General features: G+C 42.0%; 1 protein-coding gene across 2 annotated transcripts in view; it reads right to left on the bottom strand.

Moving 5' to 3' along the window:
• The window catches only part of Osbpl10 (oxysterol binding protein like 10), a 229,753-nt gene that overhangs the window by 39,010 nt on the left and 185,062 nt on the right, over window positions 1-5,681 (bottom strand). The window lies entirely within an intron of this gene.

Here is a 5,681-nt window from a genome sequence, read left to right as displayed (position 1 = left end):
TTGGGGGTCATGCCGAGAGGGCTAGGATAAGGGCACCAAACAGAATGATAAATGTTGCCTACCACATCGCTACAATCTCTTCAACGTTTCGCCTCTGGTTGACAGCTCCCCTTCAAGGCCACAGGAATGATGGGGAGGAAAGAGAGGAAGTGGAGAAAGGGGGCACAGCATACACAACAGTGTGTTCTTTAAAGCCCCTCTCATTCGCGGCGTCAGGGCACTTGGTCCTCCGGGAACTGTGGTCAGGGAGTAGAAACTGTTCCCCTTGATGCTGCTTTATCATAAGGCAGCAGTTCACAATGGACAAAAATCCAAGGTGACTGTGTCCCCAGCACTCTGACGGATGCTTACGTCACAAAGTCACTGTTGCAGGGGGTGGGGGCTCAGAGAGGTGACAGGGTGAACACTCCCCAAAGATGCATTGGGCCCAGCACCAAACTCCATGAAGTCCCCCAGACACGTGCCACTAGCCAAGGTGTGATTTAAGACCATGACAATACTCCAATCCTCTTATAAAAGCAATGCCTGGCCAAGAGGGCAAACATCACCACCACAGACAGAAGGGGAGGAAGAAGTGAAAACAGAAAGGAAGAAGACTTTGAGGGCGCATCATAAACGGCAGGAATCTCCCAAGCCATAGAGGAAAACATAGCCACACCTGTAAGTAAGAGGTCTCACAGGTTGCCAGATGTCAATCAAACGAGTTCTTGAAGGGCTAGGGATACTCCAGTGCACATGAGGCCCTGGGTTCGACCCAGAACATTTGTCTTCCAACCCTTGGGAGGTGGAAACAGAACCCTCAGGGTCATCCGTGACTGCATAGTGCAGTCTTTATTGACCTCCTAAAATGTGATGACTCTGAGAACCAAATATTCGTTCCTCAAAACTAATGTAACACAGCCTGGTGGTGGTGGCACACACCTTTAACCCCAGCACTCAGGAGGCAGAGGCAGGCGGATCTCTGTGAGTCTGAGGCCAGCCTGGTCCAGAGAGTGAGTTTCAGGGCAGCCAAGGCTACACAGAGAAACCCTGTCTCAAACAAACAAAAAACAAAAATAAAAAAAACCCAACAACAAAGACTAATGTAACACTGTCTTTCATTGTTTTTATTACATTATTCATGGTGGATTTGAAAAAAAAAACATTTCATTTTTCAGAACCTGGGATCAAACCCAGGGTCTCATCCATGCTTGGCAAATGCTCCACCACCAAGCTATAACCTAGGTTATTTTATTTTAAGATATGATCAAACTAAGTTCTCAGGCTGGTCTTGAACTCATTCTGTAGTCCAGGCTGACCTGATTCTCCTGCCTCTGCCACCTAAGTAGCTGAGATTATGGGCCTTGTGGTGGTTTGAAAGAAAATAGGCCACAAAGGGAGTGGCACTATTAGGTGTGGCCTTGTTGGAATAGGTGTGGTCTTGTTGGAGGAAGTGTGTCACTGTGGAGGTGGGCTTTGAGGTCTCATATATGCTCAAGCCATACCCAGTGAAACAGACCACTTCCTCTTGCCTTCAAGTCAAGATGTAGGACACTCAAGTACTTCTCCAGCACCATGTCTGCCTGCACACCACCATGCCACACCATGATGACAATGGACTAAACCTCTGAACTGTAAGCCACCCCAATTAAATGTGTTTCCTTTATAAGCATTGCTGGGTCATGTGTCTCTTCACAGCAATAGAAACCCTAACTAAGTCAGGCCTACATCACCAAGCTGGCTACTGGGGATATTTTTAAAGGTTCACTATATGGGCTTTGAACATGTAGCCAGGACCACAAAAATAAAGTCCACAAAATATTCCCCCACTTAGTGAACTGAATGGATAAACTGGGCATCTGCTTGTAAACTTGACCCATTTGCTTGTAAAGAGAGAGCATGCTGGGACCAGGAGGAGGTGGAAGAGCAGATTTTGAAATCCTAGAGAGGGAGAAACTTATGCTCCTCAGTGCTCAGAGTGCAGGGACTGTTGTGAAACATGACAAGGAGATTGAGCACCAGTGGCTGATGTGGGATTCCCCTCTGTATGGTGTGAATACCATTGGTGAATAAAGAAACTGTCTTGGCCTGTTGGTAGGGCAGAACATAGGTAGGTGGGGAAAACTGAACTGAATGCTGGGAGAAAGGAGGCGGAGTCAGAGAGAAGCCATGTAGTCCCGCTGGAGCTAGACAGAACTTTACCCAGTAAGCCACAGCCATATGGCGATACACAGATTACTAGAAATGGGTTAAATTAATATGTAAGAGTTAGCCAAAAAGAAGCCAGAACTAATGGGCCAAGCAGTGATTTAATTAATACAGTATCTGTGTGGTTATTTCAGGTCTGAGCTGCTGGGTGGTAGAAAAATGACCCAGCAGCCCCTCCTACAAGTGGTCTTTTCCATCTTCTCACAGGAAAGAACTAAACAAGCTGTATCATAGACAGGTGACAGACCTGCTGGTCTTTAGCTAACAGTGTTCCATAAACTGTAAGGCTGAAGAGATGAATCAGCACTGGCTGCTCTTGCAAAGGACCTGAGTTTAGCTCCCAACACTCACATGGAGGCTCCCAGCCTCCTGTAATCCTAACTCCAAGAGTTGACCCCTGGCTTCTGGAGAGTCAACCCCTGGCCTCTGGAAACACCGTAATGCTTGTACATAACCTTGCCCGCATACATACACACACACCATCAATGAAAAGAAAAAAATTCTAATCTGTATATAGCATCTGAAGTAGAAGAGTCACTTGGATTCTCCATGTCAATTCGCTGTAGCAGCTGTTGTGAGAAAAACTACCTCCAGAGTCTGAGGCTCCAATAGCCATCTTGTTTACTTTTGAGGTAATGACACTGTGGGGTTAAGTTCAAGGACCTAATGTTCCCAGGGAGCCTGCCTGTCTGCATTTCATGAGTACATTTTTGGAGAGATCTCCATTGTAATTTGCATAAGCACAGAAAATATCAACTTTCTGAGGCTGCCAGGGAGAATGCTGACTTGCACTTCCAGGGGCCTAAGAGCACACTGCAACGTTTATAACTGTTCTTACGTGTCATTTTGTATGTCAGTCTTTAGTCTGTGCTTCTGACTCTATCTTATTGCATAGTGTGTGTGTGTGTGTGTGTGTGTGTGTGTGTGTGTGTGTGTGTGTGTTTTAACATAAGGTCTCACTCTGGAGTCCAGACTGGTCTTTAAGGTGATCCTCCTGCCTCTGCCTCAGCTTAGCTTAACACTGCTATTATTACCATGTCTACTGAAACCTTTTTGCATGTATGTCTGCACATGTAAGACTATAAACATTTTAAAACAATTTTAAGCTTTAGTCATCTTACCCCTCAGTCTCCTAAAGAAATAGGTTATTTCTTACCTTACCCAAGCAAAAATGAAATGCAGGGATTAAAAGGACAGCTATTGAACCTGAGAAGTCACTTAATTTTTTTTAAATTTTAACTAAAAACATTTCAAAAATATTGAAATGGGGTCTCACCGGCTCACCTAGAACTCACCATGTAGACCAGGATAGCCTCAAACTCTGATTCATCTGCCTCTGCCTCCTAAGTGCTGGGCTTAAAGGCGTGCACTACCACACCCTACCCCAAATTTATCCTGTATGTATGTGTGTGGGCTACAGGCATGCAGTGTTGCTGTTCAGAGGTCAGGTGACAAGTTGGCAGAATTGGTTCTCTTTCAACAATGTGAGACCTGGGATTGAACTCGGGTCATCAGGCTTGTCCACTGATCCATTTCGCCAGCCCCAGATAGGTCACTTTAAAACCCAGTGACACAATTTACAACAAAGCACAAGTTAAGACAGAGGAACCTAGGTTTTCTTTGTCATAACTATAACAGGCTTATTGTTTCACAGACATGACAGAGCTATACTTTCTTACCATATAAACTTCCATACCCTTAACTTTCTAAAATCTATTAAAAATGAAATATTGAGTGCATTGAATGTGCTTCACAGAACATTAAGATGTTCTGAACACACCATTAAGGGATATCTGATCTTCTCAAGGAAATATTCTAGGGGGACAATAAACATTTTAAGTAAACCCTTCACAGTACCATCAGCATTTGCATCAAACCGTACTCATTAAGGCATAAGATAAAACTGAATTAAGTAAGAAAATTTTTTATTTGCTACATAAATTTTGGTAAGGATTTTCTTCTAAAACAGATTCTAAAAGGAAATTAAATTTTACACTTCCCCCTTGGTATTCAAGGGCAACAGAAAACAAGACATAAAAATACCTTATGCTAATCAAGATGTGTGATTTTAAATACATTTGGAAAACTAATAGAAAGAATCTTTTTATAATTGCTTTGTAACATTTCCGTGATATATGGAGGTTGCCAAGGATAAGTTTTCTGACATATAAGTAACTCAATATATAATTACGGAAATAAAGTCAAAACGCTTGAAAACGGCATTCATTAAAAATCCTTTGATGAGATAGATGTGGTGGCATGTCCCTTTAATCCGAGGATTCAGGAGTTGAGGCAGGTGGTTTTCTTTGAGTTTGAGGTCAGCCTGGTCTACACAGTGAAGTTCAAGGAAGCCAGGGCTACACAGAGAAACCCTGTGTCAAACAACAAAAACTCTCTGACCATGAGTGGTGGTGCACACCTTTAATCCCAGCACTTGAGAAGCAGAAGCAAAATGATCTTTGTGAGTTTGATACCAGCCTGGTCTACATAGAGCCATGCCATCCTGGGCTATACAGTAAGACCTTACTTTAAAAAAATCCTTTTATTAGATTATTGCTATAATATTTATGTTTCCAAGAATACTTTTATTCTTCTAATTATAAACACTTAGAGCTTTATTTAATTCTTGTGTGTATGTGCTGTGTATGTCTCTATGTGTGTGCTTGTTTGTGCACGTGAGTACATTTGCCTTCAGAGGCCAGAAAGGACATGAGATCCCCTGGAACTGGGGTTACAAGTGGTTGTGAGTCACCAAGTGGGTTCTGTGGATGGAACACAGGTCTCTGCAAAAGCTGTCAGTGCTCATAACCAACCCTGACATAAGATTCTATCACTAAACTTATTATACATATAAAATCATAAATGGGTTTGTCAACGATCTTTACATTCCATTATTGTGACATTTCCTCCTCATGATGGAATAACAGAAGATGCCAGCCCTGGGCAGCAGGGTGAAGCAGCTGGCACAGCTTTGGTATGAGTGTATGTAGGGGAAAGGCCAATGTCATTGGATCATACCAAGAAAAGAGAGAGCGGAAATTCTGCAGCAAAAGGGTCAATTTAAAAATAAGATTTCCATCAGATTTTCAGAGAACTTTATGAAATGCTTTCTGCTTGGAAAAGATAAAATATAAATTCAAAAGATTAAAACTTAAAAAGCCTGGTCCAGTGTGCAAAGATAGCTTTGTGTAGTTTCTGACCTTTGCTCCAAAAATATATATATATATATTTCATCCATGTTGAGATAGGCTGCTTCTGCTACTGGAGAATAAAGTCATTACTCAACATTAGTTCATTGCTGATAGATAACATACATCTTACTATAAAATGTCATTTCTTAATATCTAATTTTATATATAATGAAATTATTAAGGTTAAACAAGTACTGTTAACAAAAAGACAGTATTAAATTTAGAATGCTTTCATTGGATTCAAGACTTGTTTATTTTTAGTGTGAGTGTGGTCTGTATGGACCTGTTGTGTGGTATATGAGT

The sequence above is a fragment of the Microtus ochrogaster genome, chromosome 5 (assembly GCF_000317375.1).
Source record: "Microtus ochrogaster isolate Prairie Vole_2 chromosome 5, MicOch1.0, whole genome shotgun sequence".
Classification (NCBI taxonomy): Eukaryota; Metazoa; Chordata; class Mammalia; order Rodentia; family Cricetidae; genus Microtus; species Microtus ochrogaster.
The sequence above is the reverse complement of the archived record's forward strand: the minus strand, read 5'-3'. Positions and strand labels throughout refer to the sequence as shown.